At 38.5% G+C, this 23090-nt stretch overlaps 1 long non-coding RNA gene across 1 annotated transcript; it reads right to left on the reverse strand.

Moving 5' to 3' along the window:
* Positions 1 to 1722: 1722 nt before the first annotated feature.
* On the reverse strand, positions 1723 to 3848 carry LOC309711422. The gene is made up of 3 exons (XR_014277972.1): positions 3820 to 3848; positions 2449 to 2505; positions 1723 to 2239 (listed from the first exon to the last, which is right to left on the reverse strand). It is a non-coding gene; the product is annotated as an uncharacterized lncRNA (long non-coding RNA).
* Positions 3849 to 23090: the final 19242 nt, after the last annotated feature.

The following is a 23090-nucleotide window of genomic DNA, read 5'->3' on the forward strand; positions in this document are numbered from 1 at the left end:
TCTAATAAAGTAAGATTAATATACAATCTAAATGAAGGCAATAAAAACCTTTACTCTGTAATCTTTAAAGGCTTTTATACATGTGTTTCTGCGTGTTTAAGTGTGCAAGTGAATGAGTGTGTTTGTGTCGTTAAGCCTTTAAAGCAGAATGTGGTGGCTGCTGCGAGGAAGAGTGAACATATCAGCATTCTGAAGTTTGCCCTGTGCGTTGAAGCAAAGTTAATTAATATTAAAAATAATTTAGACTCACCACTGTTCCATTTCATGTAAACTAAGAGCCTGCCTTCATTAAGCTGTATAATTTAAACACAGTATCAGACTAAGTTAACAGTTCATCTGCTTTTAATACAAATTCTGGAGCTTTACTGCGGATTTTTCGCTGTGTAAAACAGCTGGAGCAGCTACAAGGTTTGCTTTTCTTCATGTTGATAAAGGACTTCCGCTCGTTTTTTCCCAGTAAGTGTTTCAATGGTGATCACAGCCTCTTTGCTGTTCGCGGTGTGTAAACAGACTCCACATTAAACTGTGCCAGCGTCATCATCACTGCTGCCGTTGTGTTATCAGTGTTTCTGTTTAAAACTGGAGGCTGCGAGCTTAATGTTGTCAAACTTTTCATTCACACGCTGCTCCTAAATACGTTCGTATTGCAGGTCTGTTTTTAGTCGCGAATATGCGTTTCCATGGTGACAATGGGAGGGAAGCGAAGCATTTGCGTCGCGAATTTTTTTTATAATCGAATTATTAGAAATACACATTGTAGCACTAAATTCCAGTGCTCTGTAGCTGTGTTATAACCAGCTCTCATTTGATTCTGAGGTCTAATAGATGACTCTGTCTAAGCAAATAGCAAGTTTCTAGTCAAAAAAGTGTGCCAGAGAAAAAGAAACAGAAAGCATTGTTCTTAAAGCAATTAATTAGCATCCAGTATGTTTTTTCAGTTTGGTGTCAGCACTGTTGGATAGACTTTTTGTTGGCAAAAACAAAAAAGAAACTGACAAATGGCCAAACAACTGTGAAAAGAAAAAAACTCCAAAACAGTTTGATAAGAAACACCCACAAATCTGTAGCTAATGTTCATTCTTCCCTACTGGCTGCTGGAGGCCCATACAGTGCAGAAATGACATTCACTGTGCTATCCTGCAAACAGATCCAAAGAAGCACGCTAATGAGGCCAGCTTCTCCTTTAACGGTGTAAATATTGTAGTCAATTTTTAAATCAATGTCGTGCGGGTTGTAACTGATACAGCATGTTAAACCAAAAGAAATCTTTAACAAAAACTAAAAGCTGAAACTTTATAATATGTGCCACTGTAGTTGTTATTATAATTATTTTTATTATTGTTATTATAACCTGCTACAGCCACATTTTGGGCTAAACATACTGGTGTTTTCTCAAAATCATTTCCATGAATCATCAAATAATAATGAAAGCAATCTGTTTTAATTGGATAAGAGCATCATGAGACAGAGCTGACATTGTCCATACTGTTCATCCTATGTATATGTGTCAGTGATCGAGTTAACAAAGTGCTCTGAAAGATGGCTTTTGCTTTATCTATGCTTTATCATCATAACCATGTCCCAAACTGTTACTTACATACAATACATAGGTATTTGATTGTACTCTGGTGCTGTGAAAGGGCATGTCAAGGTATTCAGAAGCAGACTCATTTGAAATTATGCTAAGCAACAGTTCAAGTAATTTAATATAAGCAGTTTTGAAATGCAACAAGAACTCGATTACACTAGACATTAAAAGGCATAGAGGAGGGTTTAAATGGAAAGTCATCCATAAGAACTGCAGAGGTTTGTAGAGGTTTGACCTTTAAGAAGTCTTAGGATGAATCTATTTTTTTTCTCACACACACACACACACACACACACACACACACACACACACACACACACACACACACACACACACACACGGCAGCTGTCTACTGGTTTGTCAGCCAGCAACTGTGAGGAGACAGATAGCTGCTGGTTTCCAACAAAAATGAGGAAAAAAGCAGCAGGAGATGATCGTGCTGTACAATATGTCTTGCCCTTACGACCTTGCTGGCCCCTGCTGATGGATTTGACTATTATCAGAGGTAAAAGGTCCGCTGAGAGGTCTCTTAAACGAGGGATGGATTGGAGAGATTGGGGTTTGACCAATAAAATGAAAGCAGATCAGCCACGCCCAGATAATCTTATTCCAATAATTGGATTGCCTGGAGACCTCTTAGTGGTTTTACATCTGAAAAAACAGAAAAGACTAGACAAAAATCTATAAAGCTTTGCTGGTGTATTTTTCTACACTAATCATCACTAAACAAGACATCACTTTGGACATTTTTTGCTTCTTCTTCTATTTGTCTGTGATTGACAAATTAACTCATCTGACCTCACTGGATTACAAGTTCCAGGTTTTTAAAGACACATTTCTCTGGTGAAATATCTGTTTACCTCCCATGTTGTATCTTTTCTTCTCTGCTTGTATCCAATCCCACAAAAGTTGGGACACTGTGTAAAACAACAGAGCATAGAAAGCATATCAAATGTTTAAACTGAGGCATTTTCCAATTTCATGAAAAATATTATCTTACTTTAATTTTGACTGCAGCAACACACTTCAGAAGCAAACTTCACACTTGCAGAAATCATTGTGCGTGAATGCAGGTCACTGCACCATCCTCAAAATACAGGTTAAAGCCATATGGCCAAAAGAAAAAAAATAGCTATATGTGAACGTGACCTAGAAATGCAGCTGTGTTCTCTCGACCAGAGGTCTGAGGCAAAGTGGAAAACTGTGGTCAGACAAACTGAAGTTTGAAATTCTTTTTTGAAAGCATGGATGCCATTCCCTCTAGAGGAGAGGGACCATCTGGCTTGTTATCAGCCTGCATCTCTGATGGTATACCTCTAATTTTCTAAAGCTCAATGAGGATAAAACTGAGATCCTCCTTATTGGCACCAAATCCAACCTTTTGAAGGCAAACCATTTCTCACTCACCATCGATAACTCCACAGTTTTCCCTTCTCCTCAGGTTAAGAGCCTTGGTGTCATCCTAGACAGTTCACTTTCCTATAAATCTCACATCAATAATCTCACACGTTCTGCCTACTTCCATCTACGTAACATTAACAGATTGCTTCCTTCTCTTTCCACCCAGTCTACGTCCATTCTTGTACATAGTCTTGTTACCTCCCGTATTGACTACTGCAATTCTCTTCTGCATGGTCTCCCCCAAAAATCCCTCCATAAGCTTCAACTGGTTCAGAACTCTGCTGCTCGCATTATCACCAGAACCCCCTCCTACCAGCACATCACCCCTGTTCTTCAGGAACTTCACTGGCTCCCTGTGAAATTCCGGATAATTTTCAAACTTCTTCTGCTCACCTTCAACAACAACAACAACCTTTATTTATAGAGCACATTAAAAGCCTAGGCATACCAAAGTGCTTTACAAAAAAACAATAAAATAATACAGTTAAGAGCATTAATATCAAATATAATAAGAACAGCAGACAATGTTCACAGTAGAAAGCCACTAATAAAATGGACTGCAGCACATAGATTATAGCAGACCCAGTGCCGCATGATAGAGAACACCAAGAATGAAGGAATAGTAAAAAGTTAATGCAATAGGTCGCAGTTAACAGTCAGCATTTAACGGGTAGAAAAGGCAAGTTCAAAAAGATAAGTTTTAAGGCGTGCTTTAAAAGAAAAAATAGAATCAGACTCCCGAATGCCAATCGGGAGGCTGTTCCATAACTCAGGTGCAGCAAAGGCAAACGATCGATCGCAAGGCCATTCATAACCTCGCTCCTTCTTACCTTTCTGACCTGTTAACCACCACTTGTTCTGCCCGTTCACTTCGTTCTTCTTCTTCTATCCAGCTTACTGTATCTTCCTTCCGCCTCACCACCATGGGAAGCAGAGCTTTCAGCTGCTCTGCTCCCAGGCTGTGGAACTCTCTGCCCCCTGAAATAAGAAATATTGGTTCTCTCCCCCAGTTTAAATCCCAACTCAAAACTCATCTGTTCAAATCTGCATATTCACTGTGAATCCACTGTTTGTTCATTTTATCTTGTGCTTTTATTTATTGTTCTTATTCTGCCATTGTTTTACTAAGTGTTTTATCCTATTGTAAAGTGTCCTTGGGTGACTTGAAAGGTGCTCATAAATAAAATTTATTATTATTATTATTATTATTATTATTATTATTATTATTATATGGGTAGTAGCTAAAGAAATGGGAGCTTGCACACCTTGAAAGGAGCCATCAATGCTCAGAGGTATATACAACTTTTAGACAAACCTACACTCTCATTGCAACAATGTCTTGTCAGGAAGAGCCATGCATATTTCACTCAAGACAATGCTAAACTGCACACTCCATTTATAACAACAGTATATCGAGTCTGACTTCTCCGTAGACCAGATTTTCAATAACTGAAAACATTTGGGGCATCAGGAAACAAAAGTCCCAGAACTGTTGAGGAACAAGAATCTTATATCGTATAAGAATGGGACGAAGTTCTTCTCCTAAAAGCCAACAACTCTATCCTCACTTCCCAGATATTTACAGACTGTTGTTCATAGAACAGTATATGGCTGCATAGTTATGGGCAAAATGATTATTATGATAAGTTTGATCAATAATGAACACAGTCCACCTTATTCACCTACAATCAGTGCATCTCTTAGAAGAAAAATAAAGAAAGGTAACATTAATTAAAAAATTTTTTTACCAAAGCTTAACACAAATTAAATTGACAGAGTAAAGAAAAATAATTGCATGAGGCAATATCATATCTTTTACTGTTATGTCTTTTTTACTCACCTTGTTTATCTAATGGAATTCGATTGCGTTGGTGATTTCAGTAAGTCTTTTTTTTTTAGCTTGATGGTGATGCTGATGTGTCACTTTTATCGATGTCTGAGTTGGTATTCTTGGCCTTCATGCATTAATTATACTGCAATTTGGGGTGTGTTTTCAGCCAGTCGAATAAGTTAGTTGTGTTGTTTTGCGATACGAACAAAACTCTGCGCATATTATTTCGTCTAGGTTACCATCACTTGACCCTAAAAAGTATTTCCAACCAACGGATGATGGTCCAAAGGACAAGCGCTTCATCATCTGCAGGGCCAGATACTTGAATTGTGTTGCATGTCTGTCTTTTACGATATTGCTACTCATCCAGACTAGTCTAGATTAGAAACTTCAGACTGCATGATGCAGAGAACCCCTGTGATTGTCTCATGCAGACATGTGGTCAGATGCCTATTTAGGAAACATTTGATCTGCTTTTGCTTCTACTGGCAGGCGATGCATTTTCTGTATCACTCAATCATATTCATTTAATAGTGGGAAGCCAAAATCCTGATTAGGATCAAAGTTTGATGAATTGTGCATTCCTAGAAGAGAGAATGCTACAGAGTGGTAAACATAAACCTGACCCAACTTTTTTTTAAACACGTTGGTACCATCAAATTTAAAATTACCTTATTTTTTCCTTAAATGGTCATAAAACGTAACATGTCACAAGAGAGACTTCAGTTGAATCCTTAACAAAACGAACAAACAAACCAAAATCTGGGTGATTTTAAAAGGAACCAACTTAAGCTTATCAAATGAGCCTGACTGTTAATCGTCTGTGGTCATCTGTGCTATACTTTGTGCATTTTCTTTTTCTACAGATGCAAATGCTTTTTAATAACTATTTTTCATTAGTGGTTCTACTGCTACATACACGGTTTTAACTTAATTAACAGTCGGTTATTGGCTGAAGAGAAAAAAAATCATTAACTTTCCCACGCATGGGAATGTACTCATCGTTACATGGGTGCTAACACAGACATTAACCACTCCCTCCCCACAGAAAGATCTGAGTAAATCCTTCCCACGCCTACATAGGTGATGCCACAGCTTGCTCACTTAATCCTACCAAAGATATGGGCTGCTAATCAGTATGGGTATTTTTGTGTGCATGCGAATGTGCGTTTCATCAAATCAGCACTTATTATTGTCCATGGTGGGTGGTTGATCTGCCTTTGCTGTTGTAATTCACGTCAATAAGATACAGGGGATAGCTTCTCTACTGCTGCAGGTTGGTCTATAAAGATTTGTATGGGGACTGGGGGCTGGGTGATCTACTGTTCATTCTTCAACTCGTAATGTAAAACTTCTCTATGCATTTTCTCCTTCTGTTTTTATTGTATTTTGTTGTTGTTGTTGAATTGTTCACGGGGGTGTGGGTGGTGCAGTGGGGGTGGTGCTGAAATCAGGATAGGGAGATGAAGCATGACTCACAGGTCATGGCAGGGCCTGTCTTTCCTGTCATTTTTTCATAAACTTTGCAGGTGATTTAGACTCTGTCCTACGCATGTTGTTGTGGTGCAGTGTTTCTATTTAAATAGCTAAACTTCTCAGATAAAAACCTATTACCTTTGGTATTTGTCATTTGGTATTAATGCAAAATGGTCAGGGCCTTTCTTGCCGTGTTTGCGTGGGTTCTCTGCAGGTACTCTGACTTCTTCACACAGTCTGACGTGTAAGAAAGACATGCAGTTAGTGGGCTTAAGTCATTTGGTCATTCTAAATTGCCCATAGGTGTGAATGGTTCTCTTTCTCCTGTCCTGCGGCAGGCTGGTGACCTGTCCAAGGTCCACCCTGCCTTTCGTACGGGATAGACTTGTTTTCTGCCAAAAATCAACAGAACCTAGTGAGTTTTCAATCAAAAATACTGATATTTCAAACTATGAAATTGTAATCCATTGCGATCATCTGAGAATTGTTGCATGTCTGTCAGCTCATTGGTTCCCTGTAGTGGTTAATTCTATTGCCAAAGCTTAGAGCTGGAGGTAGTTGCACAACTCTGCAAAGTGGCAGCTTACAACATCCAATACTGGCAGGTATTAGAACAATCACAGAGTAAAACTTTAATGATTTGGATGAATAAAGGATAATTTATTTGACTGTTAGCAGATCCACATTGTTTACATGACAAGGCAAAGAATGTGAAATCAACAGCCAGTGCAGCACACGTGTAAAAAAACGGATCCTCTCAGATAATTTATTCACAAGAAGTCAAAGCAAACTAATTCTGTATGTGACATTTATAGCATGCTGTTGTCCAAACATCAGCATCCCAGGGAATTTGCTAAACTCCCACCCAACCCTTTCAGCATGAAAGCAAATGCTTGAGTTCTAATGCTTACAACAGACATGCCAGACCTTATTATTTATCCTGGGGCATGAAGTCAAGGAAGCTGTTGCTGCTTTTAATTATCACATGTTGATTTAATTAAAGTGCTAACATACTGAGGTGGTAAATGGCGTGTATTTATATAGCGCTTTACTAGTCCTTAAGGACCCCAAAGCGCTTTACACATCCAGTCATCCACCCATTCACACACACATTCACACACTGGTGATGGCAAGCTACATTGAGATGCAAATTGCATTAAGCACAGCACATAAATGGAAGCCACACACATACAAAAAATTTAGTCTCTTACATTTGAGTAGCTTTGTTTAACAAAGTGAGTTTACATGTCACACTTATAAACAGGTAAAGCAGTACATACGTGACTGAGCCTCGTCCAGTAAAGCGGACTTGGTGGAAAATGAGTGCTTATGATCATCTGTTGCTAGGCTTGACTTTCACCCATATTTCAGTCTCTGTTATCTTTAGGATGTGATTACCTTGATGAAGGAAGGAAGATCTCAGCTTGACAGTTGTCTTCAAAGCATCAATATCACAACAATAGAAATAATGGGAGAAAATAAACTTCCCTGCTTGACATTCCTTGAAATCATCTCCTTCAGACTACTACTACTCCTACTTCTAGGCAAGAGCTCCTTTGGTTGCTGCCAACAGCCCATTTCTAATGCTAACAAGAGAATTCTACACAAGAGAATCCAAAGCCACGGTTCAATATTTTAGCATCCCCTTCCAAGACAGATGCCAGCTTTTTACACAGGTATCCCAAAGGTGCAATTCAAAACACACTCTTAAAACGTGGGGGTTATCCGACCCACAACTTTTCAGACCCAGTAAAGACCCATTAGTTGCTCAGCTGTGGCACAGAAACTAGGTTGACTGTTCAGCATGCTTGGATGAAGAAGGTTATTTTACAGGCAACCAGGCAGATAGTGGCTAGGAAAAGCATCAAAAATCCTTTTAGAGTAATCTGTGGACTTCTCAGTGCTGGTATCCATAAAAGTGTGGTGTAAACATGACCTCAATGGCATCCACATCCAAAGTCTTTCAGACAGTGAGCAGTGGCTGTAACTTCCATGTAAATATGTGTGCAGACTGAATTCTTCTGAATGTGTGCAGCTCTGTGCCGTTGCCTTTGGAGTACAAGATTGCTCAGTCCTTTGGCTTGCTTTATGTTTATGGCGACCATAAAAAATACAGTAAACAAAACCATACATGAACTGTATGTGGACTGAGTTATCCAAATGACATACATCTCCAATATCAGAAAACAGAAGATATCCTGAAGAAGCAGCAACTTCTAGGTATCATTGTTCAGTCGTTATGATATTGATGGTAGTGGATTATCAGAGTTTTCTATATCACTTGCTTCATCTTTCTTACCATTTAAGTTTTTGTACAACTGTGTGTAGGCATAGCAGCCTCCTGCTGGCAGTTTGTAAAAACAAATTATACTCACATCCCATCAGAAGTGCTTAGTTATCAGAAAAACGATTTCTATGTCTGCAGTTTAAAAATATCTGGGCAGCTTGAACTTTAACATTACAGAAAGTTGCTAGTAGATTCCGGACCTTGGCGTTGGTTACACGATTACCTCAGAGAATACCTTTCACAGACAGCTGATAGCTACAATCTAAAGTATTATTCACAACTGTCATCTGCACTATAAACACATCACAGCGATGGGAAGGAAAAAGGGATGTTTTGGCAGTGTAAGTGGATTGTGAGAAGTCATTATTTTCTTATTACTGAGCAAGTATCTCTATGCCATCAGTTAGAGGTTGACACAAAAAAGAAAGGCCTAATTTGGCAGTATTATGCATTAACCTGCCTACTTGAGTTAACTGCTCATTAAGTGAAGGTGCTGGAATGCCATTCAAGAGCGTTCCGGCCCACTTTAAGTTGTGCTTTTGGGACTAAGAGCGTCAAGAGTCTTTTTTATGACTTACTGTGAACTTGTATATGTGACTACAAATTAAACCTCCTTCTGTGTGAGACACAGTCTATACTCTGGTGTCCTCTCTAGGTCCATGTGCAATGAATTAATCCTTATGTACAGTTCAGGTCAAACTGGACCTGTTTTAATATTTGACAGCAGTAAAAAACAAAACAAAAAAACCCCTAAATGTTATTCTTTTATCCTTAAATTTGATGACCTTCCCTAAGCTGTCCTAAGATGCATAAAATGAAAATGTTTTAAAACGTTATATTGTTGTACAAGTGCTACATTTTTTTTGGACATTGAGACTATTCTGGGTCAGATTTTTGCAACTATTGTAACTGATTTTAGATCCACCAGTGTGGGTCAAATCAAGCAAAATGATTCTTTTGGGGAATCTTGAAATTGTTCATGCCATGCCTCTGTGTAATTTTGATGTAATAGTGGTTACAGAGTTTGCGGTGCATGTTGATCTGTTAATGAGAACTAACCAGGTTTCTGCAGGTTCCTGCAGAGACAGCCACCTGCTGCTCTTTAAAGGATCATGGGGGAATGCCAAAATATACAGAGTGTAAGAGTTGAATAATTAAACAGCAGAGGAGTGATCATATCCATACATATAGAACACATGACAGAGGGTTTCTGGACACAGGCAGTGGGCAGTATAGTGACAGAGTGGCTCAAAGACAGATGGCCGAAAGATCTAGAGAGGTGATTGGTGATTCCAGATTGGTCATGGATGAGAGGTAGATAAAGTCCTTGGATTGTATAGAATAAAGTGTTGCCAAACATTGCTAACACTCACTTGTATAGGTAAGATAATTGTGTGGTTATGGCAGCATTTTGATCAGGAGACCGGAGAGTGTGGTTATGAGCTGTGTAGAATAAAATGACACTTGGCAGTACATCAGAAACATACTTAGAACAAGCACCCGCTAACCAGCTAAAACCAAATCAATATGATGTATTTGTAATTCTGAGCACAATGTAAATTGCCACACATCAAAAGCATGTGGATGTGATTAGTGATTACTGACTGAAGAATGTTTTTAGCTCTTAGTTTCAAATGTTTCCTCGCTTCTGTCAGTCTGCCCCAGGGCAGCTGTGGCTACAACCGTAGCTGCCTCCACCAGTGTGTGAATGCGAGAGTGAATGAATAGTGGTATTGTAAAGCGCTTTGGGTGCCTTGAAAAGCGTTATATAAATCCAATCCATTATTATTATTATTATTATTATTAGTTTCAAATGGCTCCTAATTCACTTAAAATTTTAAATTAAATTGTTCTAAAATTTAGCAGCTTCTTTTCCCTACTTTCACACAACTTTATTAGTCATTTTTCATGTTAAATTGACTAACAATTTTGCCGCCAGTCAGTCCTTCAGCATTACAGTTCCTGGCATACTTGCCAGTCAACACAGGCATACAGTCTACAAGTCTACAAATATCCAGTATTTTTTTCTTTTTTAATCTCATCATCCATTGTTAATGCATTTAGCTTTAAAGTAAATCAAATAAGTCTTATTTGCAACAAGTATTTTCATTTCCGTTTGCAGGAATAGCACAGGTGTGACTAATAATATTAATGATGGCTCAGTCTCATTTAAGGTATGCCAGGAAGCACTACCAGTGAGTCAATGTGCACAATGCAACACCTGACACTGGAAAACCAGAATGACTGTTTATTAATCTTATTAGTTACACCTGTGCTTGACAAGTTAACATATCCTCTCCGGAAAAATGCCTGTATATGCATCAGGGAATTTATGCCATGAAATATATTTCATATCTAGAAGTAACCTCCTCTTAATTCAATGCTGTCATTGACAGTAAAGCTCTTTTGTTATTTGCTGGGGATTAATTTAACGTGTTTTGCAAACGTAATATTCTAAGTGTTCCTTGTGTCCTTTATAGCTATATAATAGAATATATAGTGAGATGTTTGGAAAGTTGTCATAAATTGTCATTGCTTTTAGCCACTCAAAGTTGAAAGTAGTTGATCTTAGTATTGCCTTTGGTGCGGTTTTAGTGCTTTGATAGCGTGAAATGATTTCTATCATAATCTTCTTCTTCTTCTTTCAGCTGCTCCACCCTCCATCTCACCCTTTTATTAGCACCCTCTTCAGCCACACTGATCCTCTGCATGTCCTCTTTGACTACATCCATGCATCTTCTCTGTGATGTTTCTCTTTTCCTCCTGCATGGCAGCTCCACCCATATGGAAAAGATATATATAAATCCTATAAAATTTATATCTGTCTTGTGTGAAACTTGTATGAAAAGCATACAAGAGTGAAAACAGATATAAGATCCCTTGAAAAATTATATAAATGAAACTTATATGTTTTGGATACTTACTAAAACAATATATGAAAGTGGCCACTTTCATGAGTAAATCATATAAGCCTTATATGATTCACTATATGAAGTAGGCCACATCTTATGCAAGTCTTTTTAGTTTTTACTATTACTTTTCCATTACTTTTCCACCATCTCAGGTTTTCATCTCTAAGTTTGTCTCCAAACCGGTTGAGCTGAGCTCTCTGATATACTCCTTTCTAATCTTCTCCATCCTCGTCACTCCCAGTGAAAATCTTAACATCTTCAGCTTCTGTCTTTTTGTTAATCCCACTGTCTCCAAACCATACATCACAGCAGATATCACTGCCACCTTGTCAATTTTCCCTTTTACTCTCGCTACTATCCTTGTCATTTCCACCTACTCCACTCCTCCTACACTCAGTTTTTCACCTCTCTTGTCCGCTGTCCATTGCTTTAGATTTTTGGCTCCAGGTATTTAAGCTCCTTGAATGTTCACCATTTCATCTGTCTCCTCCTCCTGTCTCATTCACACACGTATTCTATCGTTCTTCTACCATCTTTTATTCCTCTTCACTCCAGAGCATACCTCCACCTCGCCAGGCTCTCTTCCAACTGCTCCTTACTCTCACTGCAAGTCACAATGTTATGTGTGAATATCATAATCCATGAAGACTCCTGCCTGAGCTCATCAGTTAGTCTGGGCATCATGACTGCAAACAAGAAGGGTGTCAAAGCAGATCTTTAATGTAATCCCACTCTAACCTTGAATCCATCTGCCGCTCCCTCTGCACACCTCACCACTCTGTTACCGTCATGCATGTCATTTCTCTCATAATGATGAAGAGTATTGTGGGTCCTTTTTTCCCCAGGAATGGGAAATGCCTTTCAAAGTGTGTGCAATACATTGTAACTTCATTATTGGATTCTGGACACACTACTCATTTCACATTTTTATTCATGACTTATCATGACTTACCTGTTTTATAAATAGATAGCTTGATCAAGAAAAATTGAAATAATAACAAATCCCCATTTTATATTGTCTCACGTATACACACCTGGGCATTCAACCACTATGTGTTTAATCTCTGCACATTGTTTTGTAAGACTAGAATCTTTGAAAGAGGAGGAAAACTTTATGAATGTCATATAGCAAATTGTATCATTCATATTAGCATGAGCTAACTGTCTCATCGCTGACTGTGGTTGACAAACTGAAACCTTCCAAACTCTTTCTTGGCATTAATGCTCATTTAATCATTTAACAGGCCAATGCGAATGCTCAATTCTGCCACATAGTTTATTTGTGAGGTCATTCAAAACTGAAAGACAAACTTCACTTCACTTCACACTGTAACATGGCGATTTAGGCATGGTAATGTGTGCTATGATCACTAACTGGTGTTTCTTTATTTACCTATGCAAACACAAGGGCTGTGTTCAGCAGTTAGCACACCCCTGTGCTCAATTAATGAAACAATTTGCATTTTAATAGGCAATTGAAATGTACTTAGTTAAGCAAAGAGCTGAAGGAAAATAGCTATTATCCATTCAACCCCCAATACTAAATCAACAAATATAACAAAGAAAAGCTTCATTCAGCTGAGGATGCAAGTGATATGTGTACAGCCATTTGTCGTTATTGACTTCATTCCTCTCTGAGATTGGAGTCTATTCAATTATATGAGGTTGCAAGAAATGCATTTGACTTTTTGTAATTATCTTAAATATTAGATCACATCTCTTTTCTTGCTAATTTAAAGTAAAACACAGTATGTTCAGATTTACAAAAGCAGATGTCTGGCGAAGTGGACATAGCATTGAAAGCGCCCGCGAGCAAGACAGCAATCATCCAGCTAACCAACTATGCATGGTTGTAATTAATTTATTGACCAAAGTCTAGAGAGACTGAGAGATGGACAAAATGACAGACAAAATCAAGGTAAAGCCTTTTGACAACCTGTTTATGAGATGTCACTTTGGATTTGGATCAAAGCTTGTAGGGCTCTGCAAGGGCAAGTGTTGGCCAGTGTTTAGCGGCTCCTGCTGGTCGCATGCTGTCCTGATGAAGAGGCTGGGAGGGGGGAAGAAAAAAGAAAGAAAACCAAAAACCTTTGGGAATTATTTATCTATGTGTCTATCATTTGTCTTTCACCTGGTTAAAGTAGCATTAAAATATCAGATGTATGTTGTAACAAAAAAAACCCGACAGTACAATATCAACGGTGGGTCAGCATTGTCCAATTAGAGCTAATTATGCTTAAATTAGAGCTAATTTGCTTCAGGGTAATAAGAGGAAAGAGAGCCTTTTAATGAATGAATGAAAAAAACATAGGAGTCAAACAATTTATTCATAGTTTGAAGAATCAGTGGTGTTTCTTGTATCTATCTGAACCAACATACTTGTGCAATCTGCAGACAACTAGGATACCATCTGCAAACCACCACACCTCCTTCTCTGTATAAGAAAATATGGTTATCTACAGGTGAAGCACAGAATGTAGTAACAATGTTGTAAGAGAGAAGCCTGCACCGCTAAGGCAGGAAAGCAGAATGGTTTCGCCTGACTGTGTCAAGGAACAGTGGCGTGTCTAGAAAATTTTTGTTGGGGGGGCCAGGTAGGGGCACAGATTTGGAGAAGGGTGGCAGATTTAACCCTTAACCATAATTCAATAATCCTATAAACCTAATAACCAAATGCACTTTTAACTCTTATTAGAATGAGATTTTAACCACTACGGTGCAAAGTTTTTAGATACTGCGTTGATAAAGTACAAGAGATACAATCAGTGCTTTGTCAGTGTTTACTCAGCATTCAAGGACAGCAATATTTGCATAGTATTTTTACTGACATGTAGTGCACATATGTTTTGGGCAAAAACATTTTTGAAAATTAAAATACGAACATTTGTAACAAACAATTGACAAATTAGCCAATGCCAATGTAAAACTTTATCTGCCTGTTAAAAAAAGAAGATAATCTTCTCACAAACTGGTGTTTGATTTTGAAACAGGAAAAAAGTGGAGAAACAAATGAAAAGACTAACATTTGAATAAAACCTGAAAGCAAGTAAATACTTTCTATGCTGCCTTATCGTAAACTTTGGTAATATTGATAAAGAACAACACTGGCTGATGATAAAATACAGTCAGCTGGCATGGTGACACTGCCAGTATTAACCTGCAGGGCTGGACTGGGACAAAAAAATTGGGCATTTTTACTACAGACCGGCCCACCAGGTAGTAAAGCCATAAAGACTTTGACTGAAAACAAACCCTGTTGTGACAGTGATGTACAGTCTTGTTGGTATATGTATGATTTCTATACATTTTACATCAGATAAAAACTTTGGTTGTAAGATTTAGATAATTATTTAATAAAAACTAGGTATTTTAAATGAGAATAAGAAAGAAAAGTATTTCTTTGTGCCCACCTTTCCCTGTTAATGCCCTACCTGGCCCCCTGGCAAAACTTTGCTAGACCCGCCCCTGCACAGTTACCAGCTGTCAGCTACATAAAAAAGGATCCTGGTGTTATTTATCTCTCAGAAACAGTTCATAACTTCAACTCATTCATGTCACCTAAAAGGTAAACCTGTTTCTCCATCACCTGTTCAGCTCTGATGGTTCAGTAAGGACATCTCCTGGTTTCATCTTCATGTTTCCCTCTCACCACATATCTAAACCGACATCATGACCAGCAGCTTTACAGCTGTGGCTCCAGCAAACATCAGCTGATACTAGAAATTAATATTAAATACATTCTAACAACAGCTGATCAAGCTTAAACGTGCTGCTGTTGTTTAGCGCAATATCTGCTGGTTTCCTCTTTCTGGCGCAAAGTGGGCGATAAACAAACAAGAGAGAAAAGCCGATCAGCTGATCATTGATCAGTTTCATGATTGAAGTAGCAACAGGAGAGGGAGGGGGAGAGAATGAGAGAAGAGGCAGCTGTGCAGCATAAAGACAGAATAAATCCAGCTTTGTGTCTTTTTTCCATTCTAGCTAAAGTCCGGGACAAACTGCGTCTCTTCTCAGCTCAATACGAAACGCGTAATATTTTCTCTGAATGAGGGACCATTCCATTTTTTTAAGGAGCCGTTGGCAACTCTACTAACCTTATGAATAAAATAAAGTTCACTATCAGTAACATCATAGCACCCACCCAGCTGTATAAAAACTCCGTCAAACTGGCTAGCACGCAGTATGAGTTATTGCAACTGACAGTAAAAAGTCAGCAACATGAAAATAAACTCCACCTAAACTTGGTTTATATCTGACCCAGATAGACTGCAGGTCATAACTTCTTACCTGAAGTTCAGTTCACCTGACACTCGGACTGGTGGCTGCTTCGGGTCTCTCCTCCTGCCTCCCCTTCCCTCATCCACCTGTTGCCTCTGTAGAAGCCCCGTCATAGCCACCACCAAACAACGGAGTTATTTCTACACATCGACCTGCATCTGGCCAATCCACCACCTCTCATTGTTCATGCCATTACAAAAAAAATAAAAAATAAGTCACTGGGGATATGCCCGATGGCCAGTCCAGCTATGTTAACCTGCAACCAAATTTGCAGCTCCATACAGCAATGTTACCACTTAGATTATATCTTATAACTCATAACTCTTATGTTAGCTGCCCTCAGTAGCATACTGTCTGAAATATTCCACAGCTGCAATAATTCTTTAAGTGTTATTTTTTTCCTTGGTATTCTAATTTCAACGAAGTTTACTAAACTCAACAAACTTAATATTACTTACCGGGACATTTATTCTGTCCTCATTTTCTTTCACCGAAAAATTGTTTCCTGCAGTGCCTTCGCGCTTGGCTCTCCTACCTTTGCTAACGTGATGCGCATAGCGCAGAAGCGATGCTGCATTCACTTACACTCGGATATCTGAGCGTCACCGTGAAAACATAATCGGACATTTGATATTTGATTGAATTTTATTGTTTTGCCTTTGGGGTGGCACCTGGGGTGGCCAGTCTGGTTTGGGGGGTGGCCTGTGCCCCCCCAGGCCACCCCGCTGGACACGCCATTGTCAAGGAAAAGACAAGTTTGGACATCAAAGATAATGCGAAAAAAGATTAACCAAAAAGTAGAAGACAGGAGGAGAAAAAGGAGCATGTGAAAGATAAACAAAAATCCAAAAGAAAGAACCAAAAGAAATAAGAGTGAGAGGACATGATTTTCCAGCATCAGTGCCAAGAACTGAAAGTAACAACATCCAGTGTTTTTAATGAGTTCATGAGTTCATTTAATGAGTCCAGTTCTTTCTATGTGTACACATAGTTGTTCTGATAAAGTCTATGGCTGCATCTACAGGTTGTATGTGTGGTTGATCCATAAACTGCATGGTGAGCAAGGTGCACCCACTAACTGTAGTAAGGCACATTCATAGACTGTGCATCTGTTCTCCAAGCTTGGTTAGGTTAGCTGACAACTTAGCGTTTGAACCTTTTACCCCTTACATGGTCACTTCTGGTTCAAAAGACAACATGCAGTAGCTGTGGTGAAAACTTTAACAACACTTCACACACATGGGTACATCACAGTTGTTATGCCCACATTTTATATAGTTTATATAGTTTTATATAGTTTATACAAGTTTTCTTAGCATTCACATTTCTGCAGTCACATTTGCCTCTATGCAAATCAGCTGTGACAGTAGCTATCTGTATGGGCCATGAAGGCATTTTAAAACATAAAGTAACAAATTTGCATCTGTTTCCTGAACAATGCACTGTATAGCAAAAGTAGTTTGACAGTTTGGGTACTGAAGCCAGAAGTCATGACCAACAGCACCAAATGTTCTGTTGCTGTCAGGACAGATTAATACCATTTAAAAAAACGGCTTTCACTCATAATTCCCTGGAAGAAAATTCTCTCAACGGTCCTTTTCATCCTTATGACTCTTGTGTGACTCAGAAGGAGACGATGGCGGCACACATGAATATTCTAGTGTTTCGTCTGCGCCATTCTTATATTGTGTTTGTCTCTGTACCTCCTTCTTTCTCTCTTTCATTTCCCTTTTCCTCTCCCATCTTTGTTTCTCTCTTTTTTTAGTTACAAATGCTAAGTCAGCTGGATTATTTGCACAGCCCTTTTAAACGAAAGCCTGTTTCATTCCTTGTGACACGTCATTTGTTTTGTTTTTGTGGGGCTGCACAAATGCTGATGCTCTACTTCTGGGCCCAACCATCCAAAGCTGTAGTATTCCAAAGAGCCTGTACATAATACCCCATTTGTAGACTTAATTAAGGTTTTCATTAATTCTCCATTTAGGTCATGTGTAAGTTAAAGCAATGCGCAGATTGAGCTGTGGCTAGAGGCCTACAGGCCAACATACTCATGTCGTAATATGGTAAAATGTTGGCTTTGTCTCTATCCTGTGTGTTTGGGGAGGGGGCCTCAGCTGAAATAAAAGAAGAATGTTGTGATTTGCCATAAATAAAGAGAACACCTGCACAATCAGCTAGTCTTGAGTAGGAGAGTCAATCGCGTTTCACCTGTCCCATCTCATCCATAATTCCCAAACTGATAGCAACAACTGTAGCAGACTGCAAAGGCTATCTGGACTGCTTATCAGTCCTTGAGATGTTTGGTATTCTCACGGTTCAGAGCATTCCCTCAGGCTGTTTTTGGAACTCAAATTAACCCCTCCAAAATTCTGCTTTCCGTTCTGTCCTCCCACAAGTAGGACAGAGGTTGCATATGACTACAGATCTGCTTCTCTGGAGCTTGTTGGGATTCTGAATTTTGCTCATGGACACTTCAGTAGAGCAGAGGACTGTAGCTACAGGATCCTGGGGAATTTTGCTCAATAGTTTCACTTCCCCCCTTCAGTATAAAATGACTGGCACTGTCTATGTCAGAAGTGACTTGTTTTGTGAAAAGCAAACTGGGTGCTAGTCTTGATTCTATGCAAAATACCATGCATAGTGTGTTAAATAAATAGCATTCAGTATTATAAATAGATATTTAGTGACAGTCATGACAGGTTGATAGCAGTGAGTAGTAATTTAATTGCAAAGTTGTCTGAAAGCCTTGTGCTGCTGTTTTCTATGTCATCAGGTTATTTCAGTTATTTTCCATTTGTTACTTTGTAAAACCCCTACCCTCATCTTTAATGGCTCTAAAGAATAAACGTTTCACTGCACCTGGTTTAAGGTACAGTGCCGTAAAAAGGTATTTGTTCCCGTCATTTTCCTCCCATTTCAGACATTAAATAGGTTGAATATTAGATGTATATATTTTTAAAAATTATCCAAACCTATCTGGAACTGTATGAAAAAGTAATTGTTCTTAAATCTCTTTGGTTGTGCCACCAGTAGCAGCAGAAACTGTATGTAAATGTTTGCAACTGGCAACAAGTCTTTCACATCACTACACAGAACACAGAACATTTTCCCAAAAATCTTGAGAAACATCAAGATTTTTTTTTCAGGACATGGTTGGCTTTTTTTGGCAAATGTTAGACCAGCTTCTGTGATGTTTTTGGTCAGCAGTCGTTTGTTGCATGAACCTTTTCCATGTGTGCCATTTTTGCCAAGTCTCTTTCTTATTGAATCATTAACTTTGACGTCAGCTGAAGTAGTGAGGCCTGCAGCTCATTTGATGTTGTTGTGGGGTCTTTTGTGACCTCCTGGATGAGTTGTCCGTGCACTCTTGGAGCAATTTTGATAGGCTGGCCACTCCTGGAAACGGTCACCACTGTTCCAAGTTTTTGCCATTTGTGGATAATGTCTTTCACCGTGGTTCACTGGAGTTCCCAATTTCTTAGAAATGGCTATATAATCCTTTCTAGAGTGATAGATGTCAATGACCTTATTTCTTATGTGTCACGGCTGCCGGCGTGAGCCGTGTGGTGTAGGAGGAAAAGGACCCAAAATGCAGGCAGTTGACTGGTGATGAGAATGAAGTTTTATTTGCAGAAGTGGAGCGACTGAACAGGTAGTGAGACAAGACGAATGACTGAAAAAACCTAGACTGGGAAAACTAAATAACAAACCTAAGCATGAAACGGGGAGCGGAGAATGCAGAGAGACGTAGTTACACCGAGAAACACAGACGATCCGACGATGAACAGAAGCCAACACACACTATAAATACACACTAGGTAATGAGGAGATGACATGCAGGGGTGGACACAGCTGACACTAATGGACATGATGAGAGGCAGACCTACAAAGTAAAACCGGAAACACCCAGACTGTTTTGCAACAAAAACACAGGGACCTGAACGGAGCACAGAGGGGAGACACAGGTAGGGATAATAAACACGACAACCAACCCAAAGAATTAATACAGAATCAGAATAAACACCAAACACAAGATGAACCCAAAAAGAAACACAAAACGCTGGGTCAACGACCCAGGATCACGACATTATGTGTTCTTGAGTTTCTTTAGGTTATAAGTTCTTGATTCAGCAGTTCTGGCAGTAATGTGGCTTGTGGAAATTAAGGGCCAGTTAGGTTTGGATTGTTAATTTTTTTCACCTTAATAAATGAAATAATGAATATCTTTGTGTAATGTTTTAGACTGAAACAAATAAAAAAAAACTTAAGTGAGACAAATATGCAAACAAACATTAAAAAAAATCCGGGACTGGAGAAATAGTTTGCTCGTCAAAATTATTAAAGTAGACCCCTTTTGGGAAAAAAAAGAGTAATGCCATCATGTTATGTCAATAGAAGTTGTTGTTGTGCCATTACATAGAATCTGAATACGTTGATTTGATAACGTATAACATTTAAAGCCCAAAGTCAAGCTTAGCAATGAACGTTTGCTGTTTTTACCAACACCCCACACTGTTCATATGAGATAGTGAGTGGTGACACGAAATCATTCCCGTATTGATTCTCCTAATTTTGCAAAGTCACTTAGCTGCATTTGAACAAAATCAAATATATTACTCTAAAATTTCATAGTTAAAGAAAAAAAAGAGAGAAACACAAAGGGTACTATAAACTGCTTGTAGCAGAACCATCAGTTATTGGGAATGTTTCCCTGAGTAATTCCATTAACACTTATCTCTGGTTTGATTCATTGTGTGTCATTTGGAGACATTTCATCACGCTTTTCTTTAATATCACCAAGGTTGGCTCTGGAGTAAAATAACAGTGGATGGCTGAGATCCACAGCTATAAATCTATCCTTAATTCTCTTCCTCTCTCACTCCGGTCTTCTTCCTGTGCAGCTGAGATGATAGTTGACAATTTAATTGAAGAATTGCTAAGGGAAGAGAATATGAATTAGATTTGCCTGCTTTTGTGCTTTGTTTTTCCACTAAATGTCGCATGCACACCCCCAGACAACCTTTGTGTTTTATGGACCTCTGATTGGATGACTATCAGATTGTCCTTTTAGAGTCCCACCTACACGCAAGCGGGGAATTGGTAGTGACAAGTTATCAGGCGTCAAATGATGTCTGTAATAGTGGATTAACCATTGACATGGCCTTTCATGAACAGCCAAGAGGGGACTGACATTGTATTTAATGAAAGATTCTATCTGCTTCTGCCGTGACTTACTCTGACTTAACGCTAACTTTAAGAGGTGGCCATTAAGCTGTCATAAATATCTTATTACTGCTTGTGATTTTCTATTTTGATGGGCAAGGTGCATCAAAGGTGCATGTTTCATAGACTTCATCTGAGCAGTCTCATTTTACAGTAATCCTAACACTACAGATTTAAAAATTTTATGTAAATTAAACAAAGACTGATTTAAATGCTTTCATATCAAGCATGTGCAGATATACCAGCGTGCTGTCCAAACAACTACGTTACAGTTGTTATGGCTGAGATTTTTTTTTTTTTGTCAACAGCATTCAGCACCCATTTTACAGTCCACCTTCTGCAGTGCAATAGCCTGTAATTTAGGAGAGGCAGTAGCTGACAGCAAGGGCTTCTGCAGACCATTATTTATTCAAGATGGAAGAAAAACATCTGCAAAAATTAGACAAAAAATGACTGAAGGCAAAGTCATTCTGCGCTCAACGAAATCAAGGACAAATCTCATGAAGAAGAGGATATGGTCACATTATATTCAACATTGTTCCTTCACTGCTGGGCAGCATTAAGTTTTAATACCTCGCTGAAAGGAATAATTTGACATTTTTGAAAATCCACATGTTCACTGCAAGGAAACCTTGTAGTGAAATGACCAAATGTAGTCATTGTTGGCAGGTGTAATGTGACCTGAAGCTTCAGTCAGCTTGCAGATTTGATATATTGTCTTTTTAATATTCACTTGCAGCTTAGGGTAGTCATTTGAGTGATCTTAGAAAAAATGAAAACTGTATTGTCTGCTGTTCATATCATGCAAATATCTGTTCCAACCATAGTTAGCAAATGCAGTTTCCTAGCTGTGGACTAGACATGAAGCGTATCTAACCAGTGTTGCAACAACAAGAATCATCTTAAAGATGGTCAGTTCACTTCAGTGGGTTTTACTCGCAAGCTAGTAGAAATAAATGGCCAAACAATCAGCTGTCTTAACAATCGTTATTTATTTTTTACTACACTAACAAAAGTTATTCATGATACCATTCCTGAACTCAGGAATCCAAACACTTTACCGAAGTACCGAAAGCAGTTCAGTCAAAATCAATGCACATCGATGCTAACAGCTCTCATATCTTAACAACTTTAAAGTAAAAGAATATAATAAAAATAAGTATGCGGCAGTTCTTTTATTGCAGTAGGGACAGAAAATGTTTCAGACTGTAGGCTCAGCTGTTTTTAACACAACCTGGCCAAGTCATTTTTATCTATAAAAAGTGTAAAACCCTTTTGTTTTAGCTATTCTGAGTTACTCTGATGTGTTTAGATTTGAATATCAACTTTGATTAATGCGATTTATTCTTTTTAATTTCATTCAGACATTTTCACTCACATGTTGTTGTGACCACTTTTAAAACTCTTGAAACATTTCAGCTTTCACTACTGTGGGAAATTCTCTAAAAAGCATCTTTATACCAGTTCTGTCTGTAGCAGTCAATAGCATTATTCATATATAGTAGGTACCTCTGGGTAATACATTAGTATTTCTTAACATTATGTGATTTACTGCATAAAAATACATGCAGTCAGTAGGGGTGCATTAACTGATTCAGTTTTCAGTTTACAAGAAAAACATGTGTCAACTCTAAATTTGAAAGTATTATTATTTTTATGTAAAACTGCAGGAATAAAAGTGCTTGTAATGCATTATAGTGCAAAATTAACTCTTGAATGAAAGCCCTGCTTTGGTCAGTGAATCACATAAAGCCACAAACAAAAAGCTAGCAGGCATACACATGTTTTCCTTAGCTCATTTTATTCCAATATCCACTGTTCCCCTGAATGCAATTTACAGACGGCATGCTCATCGTTGTCTAGGGAAGATTCCATTTGACACCAGATATTGTGCTTAGGTTGCAATGGGACAGAGCTTGACATTTTATTTTCCTTATACAATCCCCCCCTTCCAGAAAACACGTTGACTGGAAAACTGTCTCTGCAGGCACCCAGGTCCTCCATGAAGATTTTTCTTTTCATTTCTTTCTTTCTTTCTTTCTTTCTTTCTTTCTTTCTTTCTTTCTTTCTTTCTTTCTTTCTTCAAGAAGGTTG

The sequence above is a fragment of the Aulonocara stuartgranti genome (genome assembly GCF_965226115.1).
Source record: "Aulonocara stuartgranti genome assembly, chromosome: 7".
NCBI classification, from domain to species: Eukaryota; Metazoa; Chordata; class Actinopteri; order Cichliformes; family Cichlidae; genus Aulonocara; species Aulonocara stuartgranti.